At 41.8% G+C, this 23,473-nt stretch overlaps 1 protein-coding gene across 11 annotated transcripts in view; it reads left to right on the forward strand.

The window, feature by feature from the left end:
* KLF12 (KLF transcription factor 12) overlaps positions 1–23,473 on the forward strand; it is a 247,864-nt gene that overhangs the window by 44,716 nt on the left and 179,675 nt on the right. Inside the window, exon 2 of one of the 11 annotated variants that reach the window (XM_087757470.1) lies at positions 16,328–16,449. The exons of 8 other annotated variants lie outside the window; for them this stretch is intronic. The gene's annotated coding sequence lies outside the window, so the exon portion shown is untranslated. Of the gene's footprint in view, positions 1–11,584; positions 11,604–12,563; positions 12,583–16,327; positions 16,450–23,473 lie in introns of those variants that run through there. 2 more of the 11 variants (XM_087757474.1, XM_087757473.1) reach the window with 2 other exon arrangements.

Raw genomic sequence — 23,473 nt, forward strand, 5'->3', positions numbered from 1 at the left:
TGCGGTTTGAGGAAAGGTTGTGTTACTGTTCTGAAACTTTTTTTTTTTTTGGCCAAGACTGCAGGAAGATATGAGAGACAAACGGGGAGGAAAAAAAAAAGATTCTTCATGGATACTTAGACTAAGATTTTTAGGGGATTCTTTTATTATATATGTATGTTCCTGGCTGGAAAAACAGCCAAAGAAGGTGGAAGAAACCAAGATGTTTGCTAGCTGGAGACCAGAAAAAAATGAGCTTGCTGGACGCAGAGCGCCGCTCTGGTTCTAGGTGAGGTGAATAGAGGAGAAAATAAAACTAGTGCAAGGCTTTAATAGCAATTCCCCAGCATTAGTTGGCTGCAGTCAGGTAGGGATTGGAGAAAGCAGGAAGATCTCTAGGATGGTAAGGATCTCTCTCGCTGCAGTTTGACTCCTTCCTCTGTAGTTGCCAACAATTGAAAATGCTTTCAAGATGTTGTTCTTCAAGTACAGCAGAAGCCTGCATGGCGGGAGGGCTCCCATGTTCCTGCAGAGCTGGAGCATGGGTGCAGTAGAGATTATTTCATCCTTCTGTCTTGCTATTGGTTTACTAAAATTCAGAATAGCCAGAAATATTACTATAATGAAAATAGTCCTACTAGTCCTATCACCTTTTTATTATGCTTATAAATACAGGACACTTGCCAGGTACGTATCTTGTAAAAGTAAGGAAAGCACAAGCGTTACAGCTGAGTAGCTTGAAAGTTATATCTTTCTGAATTTTTCATACTCTCATTTCTTTGAACATTTTTTTTTCTTTCTTTCTATAGCTGACTTTCCATATCTTCATACTAGTCTCATTTACATTTGTCTAATGTTTTCTGTTTATGGCTCGCTCACCTTTTTGTGTCTCTTTCCATTGTGGTCTCTTGCTCATGAGTATGCATCTGCAAGATGCTCTTGCGATTTAAAAACATTTAAAATCAATAGATACAGCTTGTCTCGGTGACTTCACTTCCTGGCAGTGGTCAACTCACTCAGCTTTCAGATGCAACAGTTTCTGTAAAAACAGAGAAGCAGGAAAAAAACCCCACGACACCCAACCAAACAACAAAAAAATTGACATTGTTCCCTCGGAGGAGTATTCTGAAGCTTCTTAAAGTACTGAAAGAGCTGCAGAAGTTTACACCGTTTCTTTTGCATTTCCCCTCTCTCCATCACTTACTCTGTTCTTCCTCCTTTTGCCCATCCTTTTTACTTTGCATATTCTTTTCTCTTCCTCATGTTCATCCTTCTAGTGCTCTTTTTCTTTCCTTTGTCCATCCTTTTCCTTTCCCGGGAGGGGGTTATACTCCTGCTGTTCCTCCTGTCCCTAAAGGTAACTGCTGCCACTTGCCATGTCCCTCTCTTCGCTTCCCTCTGTTAGTGGAAGACTTGCAGGGGATTCCTCTCCTCTTGTGCAGCTGTGTTCCTCCTTGCATGTCTGATATGCTTGGTCTGTTCATCTTTTTCCTTTGGGAGTGCCTAAATCCTACTGAAAATCAGTGTATTCTTACATACTGCTGAAATTATTGCCCCAGTGGCTGTTTTTGGAGCTCGAGAGAAGGATCTGGTCTAATTGCAGAGAAAGGCAAGGCCACCTGGTGTCTGCAAACGATGGTCCCACAAGGCATGAGTGGGGCTGGACTTGAATGAGGGACTTAAGCGACTTTCTTCAGGGAATATCCAAATGCATGAAACAGCTCTGCAAAGGTGGGACTGGACCACCTTCAGTGCATGACTAGTCGTGCCGTCCTTTTTTCCTTGGTGCCTTCTGGAATAGCAAATCTCTTGTTCCTGGCTGGGCAAAACTGAGCGTGGATTTGAACCCCGCTGACCCAGGAGGAGCAGCTTAGTCCTGTCTGCAACTCCTGATGGGCGTGGAGAGTGGTGCTGACCCCCTGTTGCTGCTTCTCTGTTTTAGCCAAGAATGATGAAATGTTCTCAGCTCTTCTCGAGTGAATAATGTTTGTTGTTCTTCGAATGTGGGAACCGCGGATCTGGTACCTTGTGCAGAGCATTTGCGTTTAAGATCAGCTGTTTTTGGTGCACTAGCAGTTTGCTAATTCTGGTCAGCCCTTTGAAATGTGGGTGAAGGCTTTGATCCTGCTATGAAGCGCCTCTCTCTTCCAACGCACAGAGTCCCCATCACGGGCTTATGGGTGCTGAAGCTTGAGGACCAGGTGCCTGCGAGCTCGGAGCTGCAGTGGGGGACGTGTGGACACTGCCGTGTACTGGATCTGATCTTCAGGTCTGGTTTCAGGTGCCAAATAACACTCAGCTTCCGCAAACTGAGAAGCTGTCCCTTCTGAACATTGGAGTTTATGGTACCTATTTCTTTGTGGTTCTGATATGAGAAGGTAGTTTGTGAAAAATCATTGGGACAAAGTCAAAATCAAGCCACTTGGTCTGCAGTTTGAAGGGTACTTCATTGCAAGAAGTTTTAAAAAAAGCTTTTCAAATGAAAGCTGAGATAAGCACTATCAGTGAAAGGACCTTAAAAAGGTTGCAGCCAGCAGTCATAAAGATAGGACATGTATGGAAGTGATTATAGATAATGTTTTACCTTGAACTGTCTATTTCTTTTTATATTCTTACAGTAAGGGTTTTTGATAATATTAAGTAGCTGAAACCCCATATTTCTTTTACCATCTCTAGTTAAATATGTTCGTGCTTCCACTGGAAATCCATATCTTTAGGGGCTGCTAATTCTCAGCTGTAAAAATGTGCTCTGAGCAGAAACTTAGCATAGGATATCTCAACAAAAATAAAATCAACATCATTTCAGGTATAAATCAGCTGCTGCCTGTAGAAAACCAGTTAACAGGGCTGCAGAAGTTATACTGTACTGTACTGCAGAGAAGTCTGCCGTATAATAGAAATAGCATATTGTCCAGGAAAGAAGGCTAATGGTCTGTTTATGACTAGAGTTAAGGTGTTGCCCAATAATAGTGGTAGCTGTGAATTACCTGGGAGGGACCAGCTTTCTTAAATAAAGTGTCATCTTTAGAGATGATGCCGAAGTATTCATAGATGGACATAGGAATGTGTGCTCCATTGGCTTAGCAACTGGGTCGAGGATGCTTCTCTCTTTTGCTGGACCTACAAGCAAACCTTGGAGGTTTCATTGTAATGTGATTTTCTTCTGCCTCTATAAACAAACACGTAATTTAAATATGCTTTTTGCACTGCCTGCTGTGAGACATTGTGCAGGTAAAGATTCGAACACGTTCACTCATACAGAAGCAAAGTACTGAAAGTCATCGCAGTGTATCCTGCCTCTTGTCTCTGACTGTCTGGTCTTTGTTACAGTGCCCATTGGCATCATATCTGACAGTTAAATAGCACTCATGGGTTAATTTGATTTTTCTTTTGAAGCATGTCTGTAACGTAAAGAGAAAGAGTGTTGAGAAATAAAAATACTCCTGTGGACTCTTCATCTGCTTTTTATGGAGTGTTCTCTTTATGTTTCGCTCACTGTTTTGGGAGTGCAATTACATTAAGGATTGATCCCACTGAAGTTTAATGAGAAAATGTATAGCTCTGTCAACAGTAGACGAGTCCTGAGACGATTCCAGAATTACAGGAAAAATGAAATGATTACAGGGCCACAGAACTTGATCCTACCAGCTCTTGCTGATGAATTCCTGACATCTCTCTATCTTGATACACCAATCAAAAGTATAAGTGTTGTCTTACATTATTTAAAAATTCTGTGTAAAATTCATGCCGTTATTGAAGAATGTAAAAATTCTGGAAAGCGTTTCAGTTCTGCGGTAACAGTCAGCAGTTGGCATGTTGTCCCATTTGTCCACCAGATATGGTTTTGATGAGACAGATAGAGCAAACCCTGCGCCTCGCTGTGCCAGAAGCAGTGGTCTCTATCTCCCCATCTTCCATTTGTACTCCCTTCCATATGCTGGCTCCAGTACTGATTTGGCCTCTGGGCAAGCAGATTCAGTTCACTAATCTGGCTGAAAATTAATTATTTTTAAAAGTCAATTGTAGTTTTGCCCGTTTGGTCACCTCAGTTCTCCAAAGGATTCAGATGAACGTGGGAGGTGGTGAACCTCTCATGAACCAAGAGTCAATGAGGCGAATCCAGAGTGGGGAGGGGGAAGGAAAGAGCTGGTGGCACTACGCTTTTAGGTGGGTTTCTCTGTTTTGATTAACTGTGCCCTCCACCAAGGAACGCGACTGTCTTCTCCTGGTAGAGTTGCTGCTCTGCTTTACAGCTGAGGAAGCTGTGGCTGGGGTGCACAAAGGGTTTCCTAGGTGCTACAGCATGAAAACCAGGACTACAGCTGGGGACTACCTGTGCTGGGCCTGGATTATGCCTTAGAAGGACATTGCACTCCTTGATGTGCTTTGATTTTTAACTTGATAAAAAGGAATAGGGTATTAAATTAAATATGAATTAAGGAATGCAAGAAGTAAAATAAATAATTAAACTATAGTTATTTTTCTAAAGTACAGCTTTTATGTATTAGATATATCTCTGTCTATATCAAGATCTAAAAACTGTTACTGCCACAGTCAAAACCGATTTTTGGGCAGATTGCATGACAGCAGTGATTTTAGTAAGGGACCTGATGCTTGGAGGCAGTGAGTAAACCTTTGCGGGGCTCTGAAACAGCCCATGCTCCCCACTTAAATGGTTGCTCCAGGCACCTCGCACAGTTGAGTCACATACTTGTGTACGAAAAAGTAAACGCTAGGTCTGTAACATTACTAATACATTATCTTGAAGGATTAGCTACAAATTTATGATATTAAAAATTTGACCTAGACCGGTGCAGTGGTTTTTCCTGCCTCAGGCTGTATTTGTACAATGTAATCCTAATCAAAAGTGTCATAAGTCTGTATTTTTTTTCCTCTTTATTTTCAGTGAAAGCTAATACGTAAAACTGTGCTTGCCATGCTTCTCAATACTTTTATGACTTGCCAGTATTATAATTAACTTAAATCCCCTGTGTTTCCCACTTCAAAATCCATGAGGGTGAAACTGGCTTTGTATTTTACCAACAACAGTGTAACAGTGAACCTGGATTGTTAAGCCTTCTTAGGCAACATGTATTTATCCTCCTTCCTTCCATCCCTCCCCTGGAGAATGTGGGTTAAAAGTGTAAACATCTAAGTCTTGTGACTAAATTTTGAGAAGGAGGACTCTGCTTTTGTGGTTGGGGTTTGTTTGTTTGTTTGTTGGTTTTTCCCCCCTCTAGAGCTGTGTATTCTCTTTAGCATGCGGCTTGATCGTTGAAAAAATAATACGGTGTTTCTCTTTGAAATTACAGTTGCAGTGCAAGGATGGTTGTGGGGCAGAGGGCTAGATATTTGGTGTGAATTGTTTTTTTTTTGTTTGTTTGTTTTTTTTTTTAATTATTCATTGAGTACCACTTCCAGTTGCTCAGTTGCTGCTTGCTTTCACAAAAATGTTGAATGCTGAGTATCCCTGGTGTGATACAATACAGGGAGGAAGGTATGTTTGCTCGCCCTTGGACTTCTGCTGTGTGCACCTGATGGTGTAGTTCGTGGGGAGCTGTGCTGGTGAGCATCCATTGCAGGGGCTCCGGAGAGATGCCCGGAGGCACCGTGCGCGTAGTGAGTTGGACCAAGGCAGAGTTCCCTTGCTCTCTTCCAGATATTTCCCAAGGATAGATATGTCCCACGGCCCGAAACCAAGCGTGACCTTCATGATTCACGGTTGAAATGCAGGCAGAATTTTCCACAGTCTGCTTTGTGTTCCTTCTCTCTGCTTTTATATGAAATCAGTTACACCATTGTGAAAAAATTATTACAGATGTTGCTGAAAACCACTGTTTTAGTGCAGTGTTATTAAGTATTCTGGAACTGAGACATAACCTGGACACTGCATTATTTTTCTAGAAGGGAGAAACAATATCATCTGAGGTTGCACCAGTTTTGAAGGGAAAAGGGAACTGAACGTGTCCTCTGAGTCCTCAGTACTGAGTGCAGTCTAACTTTAGCATCAAAGTATAATAATAATTGTGGATTCCATATGCAATTCTGCTGATGCAATCTGTGGAGTCCTGGGTGATTAATATCATGTACACGTCCTGGTGCTTTGTTCACAGATGATCGGAAACTACAGAAATCTGTTCCTCCTTCTGTTTCATCATGTGATTCATATTCTTAGTTTGGACATAAAAATCTGAAACTTGAAATTTCCTTTTGGAAGATATTTTATATCTTGTGCGGGTTATAACGTACTTACATAAACATACCATGTGTGTAGAAGAAAAAAAACAACTGGTGGAATTATTATTACTTTGCTTTTCACTTCTTGAAAGTTTACAAAGTCTTTCTCAGAGCAGTTGATCTGAGCTACTGAAGTCCCCTAGATGTAGTCTGATAGTATGTGCTAGTGATGGCATGTGATTTGGCACTCAAGTAATGCGGGTCTGTCTTTTCAGCTGAAAACATATTGTCACTTTTCTAGTGTCTGTGTAAGCTACGGCTATAGCTGTTGTTACGCTAGTGGGCATCACATGGGAAGAGTAGGAAACCGGTGACACAGGAACTGTGTTTTAAAATACAGTGTATATTATGGGAAAGCTGGAATATCCCTGAACAGTGAGATTTAACTATGTGAACTGTATTTCTGTGATGTAGTACTTAAATATGAAGCTGCTGGGTTTTTTTACCTCTTCAGAATGCCATGAACAAATCGGAGGTTTCAAGATATGTTAGCTAATATGTATGAATACACTATATAGATTTTTATATACACGTGTATGCATATTCATGGTTAGGGGTTCTGAAGAAAAATTGCATTTATTTTTGAACAACTTAGAAGAAAAACAGGGTTTGGAGTTTTTTCCTTTCCAGTTGTAAGAATGCTAAAACTTGTGTGAAGCTCCCTAGTTCAGATTTTTTCCCCTGAATTCTGGGTCTTAAAAATTTGTGTCACTGGAGTGGGATCTCAAAAAACTATTGCCGAAGTCTTAGTGGTTGGAGAAACCTACTATACACAGGAGAAGACTCAGAATGGTAGACTAATGTAGGTTGGAAGGGATCTCCGGAGGTGATTCATTTGGTCCAGTCCCTGCTCAAAGCATGGCCAAATTCAAAGTTGATGCCAACTTCAAAGTTTGGTGAGGTTCCTCCAATTCTTGTGTAGTCAAGTTTTGAACATCTCCAAGGATGGAGATTCTGTGACCTTTCTGGGCGCTCTGTTGCAGTGTTTGATGACCTTTATGCTAAAAACCTTTTCCTTTTCTGATATCCTTGATTGCAATTTCAGTTGCTGCAGTTGTGTCCTTTGCCTCCTGTCCTGTTTCTGCACACCTCCGAGAGGAGCTGGACTCTGCTGTCTTTGCACCCTATTAGGTAGTTGCAGACAGCAGTAAGATCCTCCTCTCCTCCCAAGCCGCCTCTTCTCCAGGCTGAACAACCCCAGCTCTCCCAGCCTGTCCACAAGCCCCATGTGCTCCAGCCCCGGCCAACGTGGTGGCCTGTCCTGAGCTTCCTCTGGTGTGTTCATGTCTGTCTTGTACTGGGGAGCCCAGCACTGGACCCAGCACTCCAGATGTGTCTCACCAGTGCTGAGCAGAGAGGGAGGATCACCTCCCTCAACCTACTGGTGATGCTCTTCCTAGTGCAGCCCAGGGTGCTGTTGGCTGCCTTTTCCACAAGGGCCCACTGCTGATTCGTGATCAACTTGTCATCCTTCAGGACCCCCAGCTCCTTTTCTGCCCAGCTGCTAGCTGGTCGGCCCCCAGCATGTACTGGTGCATGGAGTTATTCCTCCCCAAGCGCAAGACCTGCTGTTTACTTCTGCTGAACTTCACAACGTTCCTGCCAAACTGTTTCTCCAACTTGCTGAGGTCCCTCTGAATGGCAACACTGCCCTCGAGTGTACCGACCACTTCCCCGAATCTTATGTTATCTGCAAACCTGCTGAGGGTGTTCTCTGCCTCATCATACTGATTGTTAATGAAGCTGTCCTACACAGTACTGGTACCTAGAAACTGGCTACTAGTAGGACTTTGAGTAGCTGGTGAATGTATTTTGAAGCCAGTGGTCCAGCTTGTTTTCTGCCTACTTTGTAGTCCAGTAATTGGAGGTGAAGGACAACGGTGTACATAATGAATCATACGGGTTTCAGAGTAGTAATATTTCTCCCTTGTAAATCTTCCGGATTTTTTTTTAGGTGGTGTTAAAAGAATGATTTTATTCTAGCACCCTCGGATTCCCTTGCTCTTAAGGGCTTTATTTCAATCACTCTGCCTCTGTCAACCGTCTGCAAGGTGCTCATTCAGCTCATATTTTCATAACTCCCCACAGACCTTCCTTGCCTGTATTTCACATACAGAGAACTTGCATGTGGGATATTTGCGGGAGGCAGTCCTGGCTTTTGAAGGTCGTGGTATTTTCCTTCCTTTTACTGATGCTTTGTCCTGTCCTCCTCTTGTTCCACCATATGCTGAGACTTCTTTGCTATTATCTCCTCTTTGCTTTACTCTAGATAGCAAATTCAACCCTTTCTCTTCTAGACTTCGTATCTATTATCCCATTTCTCTGTTTTTCTCTTTAGATATAGATTAATATGAAAAACTTATGTCTTTGTCATGCCGCTACCTTGCACCTCTCCCCGGTGCACCATTTGCAACTTCAGCGGCAGGGCTTCCTGTCAGCGTGTGAAAGAAAACCCGACGCTCGGGCTCGTTCACACAGGAAGGAATCGCTAAAAATGGCAAAGCCGGGGCACTGGAGTGCGAGCAAGCAAGCAAAAATTCACAGATACACCTGTTTTAAAGTCGATAGGAGTGCACGGGCACAAAATAGCAGTCAGCTGCTGGACTCATCTGCTACTTCCCTGGAAAGAATCTCATTAAAAAAATATTAGACTTACATAGGGAAATGAACAGAGCAAAATAAATGTAAAGGATAGTTTTCCATTTGCTGTATTTTAGTGTTGTTTAGTCTTTTTAAAGAGGTACTATAACCCTAGTTTTATACTCTAGGGCTTGATGATTTTTTCCGTGGTGGCAGTAAGCTAGATGGTCTTCACTATCATTAATACTCCTCTGTTTCCATTTCTGAGAAGCAGAGGAAATGCAAATACAGTAGGGCGAGTTGCATTAAACACGAATTCAGTTCTCTTCTCTACTTTTCAGTGGCATTTGAGTCTTTTTCTTCTGGTTCCCTTCCTGCTATTTCCTTTCCATTCCTGTTAGTCTGTCCTTGTCTTTCACAAGTGAGTATTGATGTTTGTTACTGCTTTTAACAGCATTTTCTTAGGTGACTGTAGCATATAAGGGAGGGTAATTACAAGTTACCTAATTGCTCAGTATAGATGAATACTTGAACTGATGGATTTATTAATGTCTTTTTCAGACAGTGCATCTCCATGGCGTAGTACAGGAGTGAAACATTCTGTCTGACCATTACCAATTAGAGTGTGTATGTATATGTATGTGTATATATATATATATATATAATGACCGGGATCCTTATACCTAAAACAATATTAACATTGTATGATCAAGTTCTAATATTAAAAAAGTAGTTTGCAAGGTTTTGTGTGTGCAATAGAAAAAAATTGTGGTATTACTTATGGTGATTCTCTGGGTGTGACTAATCAGATGTATGAAATCCCAAGAGATCAGAGGTTTTTAGAAGTGTCTGTACAAAGTAGTAACACCTTCTGTATGTGGTTACCTTGAGGATGCCTACATTTCCATGTGTCCTTTTACTGTACTAAAAAGATTTTTATTTTAGTGGTGAGAATAGTGTTATTTTGAGTGCATTCACTACTGTTCTTTATTAACATATAGCCTGTTTGGTCATACAGATTTACACTTCATCTTTACATACCTTGAGTTGAGATGCGTTAAAATAAAAAAATAAAATAAAATACATGGACCCAATACTGACTTTGTATTTCACTAGGGATCACAAACAATTAAGATCATCAGCTCCAGGGACCTTTTTAATGACCTAGATGTGCCAGTATTGGAGAGTTCAACAGTATCCGGAAACTTCATCTGGCTAGGGTTAGCAACAGCCGTGCCTCTTCTGGGAAATGGAGTTAGCCAGGGGAACACAGACTTCTTCATGGAGGAACTGCCTTTTGCCACTCCCATTGTTGGTTTTTGGGGGCACATATCATAAAGCTTGTGTACCAAATCAGTTTTTAAGAAAATGGAGGACTGACTGCTATTGTGTATGGGTTTGGTTTTTTTTTTCCCATTTAAGACTACTGTATTATTTCATATCATATTGAGGAATGAAAATATATTTTCCTTACTTCCATCTTGTTCTTAACAGCCAAATCTTCGTGATAATAATTTATATTGCTTTTAATCTTCAAAATATTTTGCAGACATCATGTGTGTTAGTTGATCTGCAAAACATCCTTAAAAGGCATAGAATTTATTGGAATTAGTCATATTTTGTGGGGGGTTTAATCCTAATTTTCCATTGAAAAATGTTTACTTTATAGATGTCTACGGGAACAATTGAAGTAAATATCAGAGCTCTTGGCAAACTCCCAGCCCACATACACTGACTATTTTTGTTCTATTTGTGGTCCTGATGGTAAGTTGAAGCAGATGTTTTGTCTTCAGAGTGAATGAGGGTGAGTCTTGGTGCTACAGGCAGTTTTGCTTTGCAGGTCCAGTGATTCAGTTCTTGAAACTTGTCTATAATGGATATAATGAAGATGTAATGATTTTTGAGGTAATCACAGTGGTGTGAATTGCTAGGGAGAGACAGGATGATCTCTTGAGGTTTCCTTCATCCTAGTTTTTATGATTTGTGTGAATTCTCTATTGATGGCTCTTTAGGTGGCAACAGAGAAAATGAAGCTGTGAAAGCAGTGGAGATCCAGGTGATAAGGACCCTGATCTGGCACACTCCTAGCAGGAGCAGAGGAGGAAGACTGATGCTTCCCTAGCTATGCCGTCCCACTCTTGCTAATTGCTTGCAGTTCGGGAACAGCTCAGAAAATGCTGTGGTCTGCTGGACCTTGTCTCCAGGGCGGTCATACCTTAAGCTCAAGCTAATATTGATCAGCTGCTTGAAGCTTAACTTAGTTTAATTTAGTGTTAATGCCTCTCACTCCTATGGAGGAGGTCTTTTGTCTTGGTCTAGCTTGGGGGATGGGAAGGGAGGTGAGGGGAGAGGATGACGTGGGCAGGATGCTGAGCCCCAGAGAGGCAGCATGGCAGTGGTCTCCTGCTGAGGTCCATAGCAAGCCTTCTCCAGCTCAGGGCCCTGTCTTGCTTTCCAATGCCTACAAGAGACTTTTATGATCACCTGTGTAAGGGTTTGTGTTGCTCCGTCCTTCTTACCACCTACTGCTCTAACCCCGTAACGAGACTCAACATGGCTACTTTTTTTCTTCATCGCCCTCCTCAAGAGGAGGGGAGGGCATGCTATGACTGTCTGTTCAGTCTTTTATTTTGAAAATTTATTCTCTTTTTCTTTTCTGAACCCAGAAATGGCGCTCATCTGAGAGTGCTGGGTCCCAAGCGTGAAAAAGCTCAGAAGACAAAGCTGGTACCGCCGTCGCCATCGCCGGCGTGCTGGTCTTCAGGACACTTCTCAAGAGCAGCTTCTGTGAAACTGTTGCATCCCTGGTACAGTCTAGAGATGTTTGTGTATTTTGAAGGCATTTACAGGATAGTAACAAGATGTTTGCAAATGTCATCCCTGGATATTAGTACAAACGTGCTTCTCTATTTAGTTAATACACTCCTTCCGAACTCATTCAATGTAATGTTTCCTTGTGGGCTCTTTTCAAACCCTGATAAGAAAAACAACATGGAAAAAAATACATTATTTCTTTCAGTATGTGTTTAAAAGAGCGTACTTAGTATTTGCTGACATACTGCAGGTTAAGATGTTTCCAGTTAAGCTTGTGGCTTTTTAGTGAATTTGCTTGTTAGGAAGCCAGACCTTGCTGCTTTTTCATTTTGAAATGGTGCCGGCTTGTTCTAATCCTTCTCTGCGTGTCAAAGCCCTTTAAACCGCTGGCCCCAATCCATGAGATTTTTCCATACAAGAGGATGACTTACCGTGTTTGATACCCTAAAGATTAGGGGCCTGTCAAGATTTCCTGACTGCTTGACACTTGTATTTTAGCGTGCCTGCTGTGAGCAGCGGGATGTGAAAGCGGACGGGCGGATGAATCACCGGACCGATCTTGTGTTATTGTCACTTGGTCAGTTGATAAGGGAAAGAGAGATGAGAAAAGTGGGCTTCCTCTGTATGTTAGATTGGAAAATACAGCTGGAGAAGCAAAATAATCTGACCGTAATGCATCAGCGGGACTAAGAATAGAAGTGATGCAGCTGGTGAAAATGGCCCATAAATGCAAGAAGCCTTGCCCTGTTTGCCCTCCCCAGCTGTAAGCCTTCAGTTGGGTACCAAGGCCTGATGGGCCAGGGAGGGGTGGGAGTAGGCCTGTGCTGAATATAGCCCTGGTGGGAGCAGTTTGGATTTTAACCCTTTGGTATGCGTTCCTTGTGTGGGTTTGTGCGTATGTCCACATGCAAACTTTTTTTTTTTGTTGTTTTTTGAAGCTAACCCTTGAAGGATCTAGAAGAGCGTGATCCAGTATGTAGACATTGTTTTCACTTCTATATTTTCTCTGGTATTAACTTCAGGGCTGTAACACTGATTTTTGTGTTTTGCTTTGTTTTTTTTTTTTTTAAATTGTAAATGTACACTTCTGGGAGTGTTATTTTCAGTGGTTTGCTTTTTATTATCTATAAAACTTGGTCTATGTAACCAAAATTCACGATTTTTATTTTTATTGACTTATATTACTTTCTCTCATGTATATTAAAATTGGCTTGATTTCCTTCTCCCCCCCAAGAAACTAACATTTATTTTGTTTTCTAATCCTTAATTCATTGTCATATAAAAATCAGCAAGTTATAACCTGCTTCCTGTTGTAAGACTGAATTACAGTTAATTAAAAATAGACATTTCTAATGGGCATTTTAACAGAATCTTAATTGTGGTAACTCAACAGGATGCAACTCTGTAGGGGTTATCATTAGGATGATGACATTTGCCACTTTGTGGGAGTGTTAGTTGTTTGCAGTATTCCTTATGTTTATTACAAAGACTATTGCAGCTACCTCTGCTTTTAGTAAGACCGTTCTCAGAACGTGTTAATATTGCAGCCTGCAGCAATATTTGCTGTTCGCCTCTGGACCGCCGTCAGTACTTTAGTTGTGGGTGGTGGTGGTGTTAACTGAAGTTTACTCCTGTAGTGATGCTTTTATAATTGCTTTGTCTTTGGTAACAAAACCTTTTCAACAGGAGAGCATCGTGTGAGACAGGTTCTGTTTCGGTGGTGTCCTGGAGCAGGTAGCACCAGCCCCCTGTACTGCTAGCAGTGAATTCTGAATTCAGAATATTGAAAGCTCAAAATATGGAGAACAGAGATTATTTGTATCCAGTGAATAATCAGGAGCACAACTTAGGATATAGAAGAAATAATTATCTTTCGTATAAAAAAAAAAGAACCTTGAAATCTTTCATAGTTAGTGGTGGATTAAACAGCAGGATGGAGTCAGAATTTGTCTTTTTAACGGGAATAAAGCCAGTCTCAGTGAAACTGTGAGAGGGTGGTTGTTGGAGTGGCGCTGGTGGATGAGTGGTCTGCAAAAGAAGGAAGGTCAGGGAAGAGGATGAAGGAAGAGCTGTGGTAAGAGCAGTGATGAGGGTAGGTGGGACAAGTCATGGAGGAGTGTTGGGTTTACAAACTGTTCATTGCCTTGTTTTAGATTATAATTTTAAACTATTTTGAAGCCGCTGAATGTAAGGCAGTGGGGCATGAGACTGCTCACTCCCTGGGGTGAGAAAAGGGTGGTCTGGTTAACAGCCCCACACCCCTGAAGTTTGTGGCTGAAGGTGCCAGTTGTGGCACTGACGCCCAGGTGTGCACAGGGGACAACCACGCTTGTGCCGGAGGGGCTGCTGCCTTGCGATGCCCGCTTGTGTACTAGAAGCACCCCCCTGGCAGCAAAGGAGACGGAAAAGGACATCCAGCAGTCAAGATGGGAGGATTTCCCCGCCTGGGTCAAGTGTCAATGGGAGCAGGGTCTGGTGGTGGCTGTGTCTCAAGGGTGGCTGTAGGGATTGGGAACCTGAGAGAGAAGGGAGGACGCTTGAGGCTTGAGATCTGGACAAACTGCAGCGTTTCTGTGTTGGGTAACGTGGAAAGCAGAACGGGTGTAACTGAAGGGAGTAGTTGGGAGAAAGGGCTGGGGGAACTCTGTGGCACTGACAGTAAATGAGGGGCAACCACTTGAAATCGGTGTTATTGTAACAGCAAAAGCTGTGTTCGCTATCTCTTATTTAATCAAATTATAGGAATATTTTTCAATAGTTAATGTATTTTGGGAGCTTCCTCATCATTTCAAAACACCAGGTAGGTGTATTTCTGGAATTAAACTGAGGATGGGTGTAGTCCCAGGTACACCTTCAGCTAACGCATTTCTGCTACTGCCAGTTAGTTTGATGACTTTGTTAAGCAGTTTAAGTCATGTACTCTGCCAGGTGTTACCTGCAAATCAAAAAAGTAATCAAAGGGAATTGATAAAAACCAAAAGCTTTGCTTGTCAGGGGTGTTGCTGAACTTGATCCTCAGGGAAGTGGTGAGTGTAGTTGTTTGTCATTGATGTTTTTCTGAGTCAGGATGGTTTATAGAGGTTACGGATTGTGGTGGTTAGCCAGGAATAGTTTCGGGTGTCTTGGGTAGAAGTCTTTGAGCCTTTCCAGAGGCATGCTTCATTCGAAACAGTGTCCTTACTGCTTACTGTCATGTCTCCGTTGGTTTTCTGTTACACTTGGAATATTGGAAAAAACAAAAAAAAACCACGACCCAGCCCCCCCCCCCCCCCCCCCCCCCCCCGGTTCTCCTCAGTGGTAATCTCCTCTGGTATTCATGTCTTCTATTGTTATTAAATTATTTATTAATGCTGTTTAATAATTTATTTGTTGCACCCTCTTCCCTGAAAGATAATTAAATATGATGAGTCCACTTGAAAGCTTGTAATTGGAATGGCGGGAGCGTAAATTGGGATTGATTGGCTTCATTGGGGTGACACAGAGTATGGGACTAGCCAGCCTGGCCAAACTCCAGGAGCTCCAGGAAGAAAATCCTTGGTTTTTTAAATTGTGTGTTCCTCTGTGCAATACAGGATTATTTCTTTGGAGTGCTTTCCTCTCTAGTTTAATAAACCAAGCAATGTGACTTCCTGACCACCCTTAGTTTTTGATTCTTGTAATAAATTTTCTTATGATGGTGTCCATATAACTGATGAGCAGTGTATTTGTATTAACTTCTATGTATCACCTTGGTATGCAGGAAGTTTAGAGTGGGCGGTGTTGCCTGTTCCTGCTTGACAGTAGTATTTAACCAGCTCAAGTTACTTTTTATTTTTCTTTTTTCTCGAAGCTCTTTTAAAAATGGGATCCCTTTCCAAGTCTGCCTGGCTCCATTGAAAACGATGGCTTTTGAAGTCTTAAAAATAGGAGGTTTTGGTCGCGAGAACAAAGGAACCCAAGATTTGTTTAAAAAACCAAAGCTCTTAAAACTTGTAGCACCCTTCACTCTGCAGACAACTAAGTACCATTTTATTTAAAATACTTTTTGGTCAAGAGCGGTCACTGGACTGACTGAAATGACAGTGACTCAGGCCCCTTGCACTGCCTCTTTCTCTCCTTTAACTGCAGAGCCATGAAGGGCAGCTAGCGCAGGTGTAAGCGTCTGTAGGTAGGCGAGGTGAACCCGCCAACTGGCAAGAACTTTATCCGCTAAAGTTACTCTTCAGGTTATAGTTTCTGGGCTGTGAACATGAATAGTTACTGAGCCATGGTTAAAGGGGTTGTTTGCCCATGTTGGTCTGCAGAATGAAATGGCACTGGCTTACAGCATGCAGATGGTGAGTCCTGCAGGCTGCTGCAGTGATCTCAGTAGGGGACTGGAAAGTACAAATTACCTTTGGAAATCAGGCTACTTATGTTTTTTGCACTTGAATATGTAGTCAGATGGGCAGATGAATTCTACCTTGGAGTACTGAATGAAACAGTACATTGAATTACTCCCCATTGTCCCCCTGCCCCCCAAAAAAATCTACGTGATGGGGGAACTATCAGATAGGGGAGAAACAAATATATTTCCATTTAAGCAAGGACAGGAGAATAACCAGAGCAGCTGTGTCTCCTGTCGAAAATACAAGGGCTATTAGAACAAGGAGAGAAACGACAAGGGCTAGGGAGGCCAGTGGAATTGGACCAGGTACGTATCAGGTAGATCTTCGAACAGATGCATCTTTTTCCTTAGGTTAATCATGGCTTGCGCTGAGCTTTACAGTCTGTTGGGAAGTTTGAAATGCTGGGATGGAGAGCTTCCAGAGGAAATTCTCCAGGAACAGTACTGGAGTCAGTTTTAAAGAGATGAAGAGCGTGAGTATGCTTCAGTGACTTTCTTGGGATTTCAAATTATTATTAAAAGATTTGTAGCTACTGAATCTGGTAGCGAAGCTGTTTTGAGCTGGCCAATGCCTGATTGGAATGTTGTATACTTAGATATGGAATTTCTCCCTTTTCTGAGCTTTTTACGTACAATATGCTGATGGATAATTATTAGTAATAATGCTAATCTGCACTTTCAAGAAGGGACAGGCTAGGAGAAAAGACATTAAAAATGATTAATCGAAACACTCATGGTCAATTGATCGATTTTAGAGAGTGTACCTTCCAATTAAAATAGACACTCATCAGCCCCATTTGTAGGATGCCAGCCAAATAGACTCCTTAAACTGATTAATAGCATCACTGCTGTCACACAGTGCCCCCAGTTTAGAGCCTGAATATGTACCCACACCTTCACGTACATAGATATCATGCTGTTTTCTTGAAAAAGTATTTTATTGGTACATTTCTAATGGAAAGCAAAAGAAGGGGCCCAAATTTTATCGAATGCGGTGATGAAGTTTATGGTGGGTTGAGCAAAGGTGGGAGTAGGAGCTGAACGTAACTACCTGCTATGTAGGGCAAGGTGCATTTAGATGTTGACTTTCTTTTTTTCTTGGAAGCATAACTTTGAGCCTGGAAATGGGATGGTTGGGTTTCTTCAATGCATATCACAGCTTTGAATAGTGTTTGCTTGGTTTTCTTTGCTTATTTTTCCCAACTTTGTGGTAAGTTTTGAGAGCCTGTTCTCCCTTAGCTGCTGTGGCTGTGCTAGCTAGAGAAGTCAATGTTGCCTCGTGCTTATTGCTACCTCTATTTTGGAGGAGCAAAACAGGCTGGTTTGAGCAGTTTGGGCTTTTTCTAACTTATCTTATGCTGATGGACATGGTGAGGGGGGACCCATCTCTAGGCTGGGGCTTGGTGAAATGGGGGTGCTCGCTCTCGCAGCCTGTGCCAGCTGTGGGGGCATCAACACCGATTTTACGTGCACCTTCTGATGATGCATAAACTTACAGCTTATGTAGCTTCTCTGCCGCTTGTGAGAACGATTTCGTTCCCTCTTTTAAGACAAGTTTAATGGGCACAGCTTATTCTGGAATTGGTTTTGCTGTGAAAGTTGGCACAGCGTGCTTGACACTGTGGTAAGGTGAAAGCTGCGCGGTATTTCGTCCGCAGTGGGGTAATGGTTAGCGCCGTTCTTTAACTTTTATTTGCAACATCTTGCACAGTGTAAAAGGAAAAGACATGCCGGGGTTTATATAAGTTACTACATATAAACAGCGTTAAAATTTTTTCTTCCTGTTCTGATTTTGCCATTGCCCTGGTGTTCCCTCTGAAGGCAGCTATGAGGAGACTCTACGGAATTTTGAACCACTAAGGGCAGTATTTGCCATCTGAGGCAGGATTTATCTGTTTCAGACATTCATGTTTCAGACTTTTCTTTCAGGTTAAACATACCTGTGCTCTATTACCAAATCACAGGATGCTCACTACAGCTCGGTTGACCGAGAGCAGATTTTGGGAAAAGTCTGCAGCAAATTTGTGCTCGTTCCTTTGGTCTTGTAGCAAGGGGCCTTAGGTGTTCAGCCACCCTCCCTTAGATCAGGTAGTCGGGAGGTTGCCATCACCAGGAGAAACATCAGATGCACAGTCCACACAGAAACTGATGCTCCACTGAACGTCCTAAGGAAACTGGTGACATCGTCCTTAAGCTCTGGCTATTTTGTTTATAACTGTGTACAAGTGCAAGGATTGTTTGTTTTTCTAATGGTCCCTGGGATTCAGCAGCCTCTTAAGAGGAAATAAAGAAAATCCTTATTTTTGAATGGGTTAGAGTATAAATGAAGGTTATCTTGCAACTTTGAGAAGTGAGTGTGAGTACTGCTGCCTGTACTGCAAGTAGAGCCAGCTTGATTCTGGACCAAGTGTAAACCTAGTTTGGGTAAGGGTATTAAACGAGAAGAGGGTGAGTGCGTGATAGCATATGGTAATGCTAATCCTTATTAGCAGGGCAAAATAAGTGCAATTAGGTCTTTTTCTGTGCAACAGCTATAATAAATCTTGATGAAAGACCTGCTGGAGAGGTTGGTATTTATCCCTTTCCCCACCGTGATGATATGGAAGAATCACTGCAAGTCTCTTCCCTCTTACCCTACTTGAAGCACGAGCACTTTTCCTGTGGGATACCTTCCTTTTGGATTTCACACTTTGACTACATTTTTAGTACACTTAATCACATTTGGTTTGTCTGAAGTGCAAACAAAATGCAGAAACACAACATATATGATTCCAACCTGAAATTAGGAATAACCAGTTTTTAAATATTACTGTTTTATAATTTCTTTCAGATGCTCATAAGCCCTTATGAGTAGAAATCTTGGATAGTCATTATCTGGAGAGTAATACGTACTGTTTTGCTGAAGAAAGTCTGAAATAAGGAGAAAAAGAAAGTCTGAAGATAAGGGGAAAAGATCACTTTTTTTTTTTTAATTCCAGTTCTTTATGGGTTCAGAAACATAGTACATTTTACAGCTTGGCTGAAAATCCTGTGTTGTTTTGATGATATATTGGAAAGTATGCTTTCAGCAGATTCTTTGAGACAATTATTTACAAAAAATATTTAATCAATTCACCAGAAATTTGTGGCTGTATGTGTGCATGTTTTTATATTAATGTACATATATGTGTATATATGTGCACGTGTGTGTATATGTATGTGTAAAGCTGTAATTCTTATAACAAGAAAGGGCGCACTACGTCCTTTGACCTTGTGCACAGGCTGAAAAATAGAATTTTAACTCTGATGTGGAATTTGAACTGTGTGTGAGGATAAGATGGTGAACTAAGAGACCTCGCGCTGAGCGTGTGCACTGTGTAACACAAACATTTCCTTATGTCAGAGAAGCTGTCCAAAGTGATGTGTGACTGTGTTTATCAAAATTTTATTTTATTTAGATCTAACGAAAAACAATGTCATTCTATTTAAACTAGAGTTGTGAAGGGAGTATCAAGGTTTCAGAGCTATCCGTTCAGACAGCTGGAGCGTCAAAGATAACCACTACTTTAGAATAAAAAATCAAGGGCGATGTAGTATTTTGCTGTGTTTTTCTCTGCTCCCTGCAATTTATTGCACTCTTCCAGATTGACCACTGATTATTACCTAAACCCAGGCATTTGAAGACTCCATTAGTTCTCCAGATTTAAACTACTAAATCTTTTTTTACCTTTGCAATATAACCGCATGCACACACACTCTAATTTCATTTGCCATACCAAAATTCTTTGTGTACATTGATACAGTTGCAGGTTTTCTTCAATATTACTGAAGGCCATCATCCTTCCCAGAGTAATAATACTCTGAAATTACGAAAGGTAGCATATTTATATATAATTATTTTTGTCAAACCAGACCCTTAAGTTCTAGGGAGAACAAAGGATTCTTGAAATTCATCTTTGAGTCCCAGAAGGTCTGGGACTTATCCTTGAAGCTGTTCAATTCAAAATAATTCATTAATGTCAAATAAAAGGCCCTGTAAAGAACAATGTTTATTACTATAAGCCTCTACTGAAAGACTGTGTAAGCACTCATTGAAAGTTTAATCATTGAATAATCCTTTTAAAAGGAGGAGGGGGAGGAGCATGGCACACAGGCTTCTTGCGAAGGTTATGTGTTCAGTTAATGAATCATTCATCCACATCTGGCCAGCTGCATGCTTTTTTTCCTATGGAAACCTGTTATCAGAGTATAATTATTTGGGGGGAAAAAACCCCAACTAACAGAAAAACAACACAGCTGTACAGTCAGGTGAGCAAAAGATGTGCTTTCTCGTGCTGCCAAGAGCCCAGTGGCATTGAGATCATTCTGGTTTGGCATAAAAGTTATGGAGGCATCGCCCCATGAGGAGGCTCAGCTGAAATCAAGGTAGATGTTCGGGAGGAGCTGCATCGCCTCCCCCATCGCAGACTGCAACCTCCTTGGCTCAGGTACCCCAGGGCCTGAGCTGGTGGCAGAGCTGCTGCTTCTTACCTTCAATCATGATGTACTTCAATAAGTGGCTGCGTCTCCTCTTTCTCTATGCTAGATGTCATTCTTCGTGGGAGTCTGGATAAATATTTCAGTCTGTAGGAGTTCAGGAGAGCTAGGTATTGCCTAGCAACAAGCATCCCACTCTCTGCCTCCTGCTTCTCTTTACTTTTATTATACCAGTGAAAACCAGGAGTTGAAGCATTAAGTTAATTTTCAGAAATATTTTGAGCAGCTTAAGATATTTTTGTTATGACACTACGTCAGAGCAACAAAGATGTTGGCGGGGGGGTGGCATCTTAAAGCAAGTAACTCCGCTTGCCTTGTCTGAACAGAAATCGCAATCCAAGACTAGCAAAAACTTTAGATGAGGACAGAATAAACCTTATGATCGCAGTTGTTCTGTGAGTAACAGAACATGTAGCAGGTGCTCCTTTGGTCCTGTGAGGTCTATAAAATACATAGCAGTTAGACTTAACCTAAACTGAATGCGTTTTAAGCTGTATTACCCAATTCATCTTGCACCTTGTGATGGCTGCTGGTGGGACAGTGGCTTATGTTGGAATTTAAATTTTTTAAATTTTTTTACAGACAACTTTGTGGCAAAGTGTTTTGGCTAGTTTCGGTTACAATGGTACAGATCTCAGTTTACAAAGATCCTGGGGGCTAGACCCAAGGCAAGAAAGGTAGGCATTCAAAGTGCAATTTAGGTAGATTTTTGAGTATGCTGATTCAGTGCAATGCTGCACTGAATTTCAGCCTCTCCTGTCCCTTACCAATTTTAAATGTTGAGGACTTGCAAATCTGTAGCTCATGGTTAATGTATATTTTATCTGTAGCTTCTGCAGAATGTCTGCTATGGAGTTCACAAATTTCCCTGCAAGAATCAGAAACATAGGGGAAAAAGGGCAAGTATGTCGTTACTGTTAATATAAAGGTAGTCATCCTCAGCGCTGGGTTGAGGATAACCTGGGTTCCTTTGTCTCTGAAAGCTGCTGAAACTGTGCTTTCAGTGATCCTGCCTTACCTGATGTTCAGGGTGGCCTTAATGAGTTTGGGAGAAGTCGCGCTCCATCTTCGGGGAAGTTTGGTGTGACTCAGGGCCTGTGAAAGGGATTGCAGAAGTTTAAGTGCAGATTTAAGAGCTTTCAAGAAGAAAAGCGCATACTGTTAAAGTAAAATAGATGATGCAAGAAGGTGATTAAGAAACACAGTTATGCCCAAATATGGGGTTTGCTTTGTAGAGGGAAAAGTTAATAGATCCTGATTCAGCAAATGACTTAACTTTGTGAATGAGTTGGTCTTTTCCCATATCTGTCTGATTTAAAAAAGGGGGAAAATAGCACACGGAATAATTTTTAACTATATTCATGGGAATTCACTTAAAAGTTAGCAGTATGTAAGAGAGATGTGAAAGGGATACCAGTATGAACTTGTTTTTTAATGAATTAACGTGGGGTTGTATGTTCAGAAATATTCTGTTTGTAGAGACAAGGGCACCTCTACACACGTAGTGGCCTCTGTCTAGAAATATGCTCAGCATGATTGTCCTGAAACCCTTCTCATGTTCCTTACTTTGGTCTATGAGTCCTGCTCAGCTCCGCTGGTGGGTGTGGATGCTGGCCAGGGTGGGACTGCTGGGGCATTTATTCTGATCAACAGGTTTTCAAAATGGACTGTGTTGTAATTTCTGTTTGGTTTTCTCTTGCTGTAGGAGAAGGAATCTTATGTTTGGTGGCATTCATAAGCTTTGTAAACTCGTGGGGTCTGAAAACACGATTTTAAGGTGATGGTTAGCCTTTGGCTGGAAATGGACATAATTCCGTGTTTGCTACTTAAATTCCTTTCTTTTGGTTGAAACTGGTGGTCTGCTAGGTGCTTTGCTCTATGATTACTTAAAGAGCCCTTCTGACATAAAGGTTTCGAATCGGGAATATTGTGCGGTTGTCTCGCTGGGTAGCTTTTCTTCTGGTATAAAAGCCACTTGATACAAATGGAAGATGCTTCTATTTGGACTTTCATGTCTGTTTTCATATTTCTGATAGTAAAACCTGAGATTTCACAGTAAGCTGCTGGAAATCAAAGTCCAGAGCAGGTTTTACAGCAGTGACACACGTGGCAGAATGGATGCGCTAGATCTGTCAGGACAGACAGTCCTATTTTTCATATTCATTTCAAAGTCATTTCATCTGAAGCCGAAGCTTTTCAGCTCTTCTGAAAATCAGGCAACAGATTTATGGAGTTACTAGTTCAATGCTGTTTTCAAATGAACGGTTTGCTCTTCGTCTTCTCCCTGAAAGCAGCCTAGAATAGTTGCAACAAAGAGGCCTGTGGCCTGTATGGGTGACGTGTGGCAAGTGTGCATTGGCCGCCAAAATCAATGCTCTTGGTCACCCTGGTGGTCAGTGCTAGGGGGATAACCCCTGTCCTACCCCCAAACCACATGTATCATGGTGGAGCAGCGTTGTGGGACGGTGGCACTGCCAGAGCTTGTGGTGTTCCCTGCTTGTGCTTGGTGAAGAGGAGGACAAGCAAAAGCCCTTCCATGGAGGAGAGCATCCCGGTGATGCAAGGACGGGGGCAGTTCAGTGCTTGATAAATTGTGCAAACCCAGTTATTTGTCATTGCTAACGAAGTAGCTTTTTCATGAGGAGGGCTGTTGTACACGCTCTAATAACGCAAAACCAGCTGCGGCTATGGCTAGTTGGATGATGGTGTGTTAGCAGTTTTGAAACACGTACCCGTGTTTGCTCTGTCACCATGGCCACGGTAACCTAATAGGACTTCAGCGTTTGTGTGTAACTTGAGGCTGAGTTGCGTTGTAGGAGCGTGTGTGTCTGCGTGCGTGTAGGGAGGAGTAATGATGAGAAAACCTGGAGAACTGGAAACAATTACAGGTCAAGCTGTGTCTTCCTCTGACAGAGACCCCATGAAGCTTTTGAATATGTTATGTTTAATTTTAAGGAACTTGATGACTTAAGTAACTTCCTG

This window comes from Nipponia nippon, unplaced genomic scaffold (genome assembly GCF_047370975.1).
Source record: "Nipponia nippon isolate SJK-2023a ecotype South Korea unplaced genomic scaffold, ASM4737097v1 scaffold_2, whole genome shotgun sequence".
NCBI classification, from domain to species: domain Eukaryota; kingdom Metazoa; phylum Chordata; class Aves; order Pelecaniformes; family Threskiornithidae; genus Nipponia; species Nipponia nippon.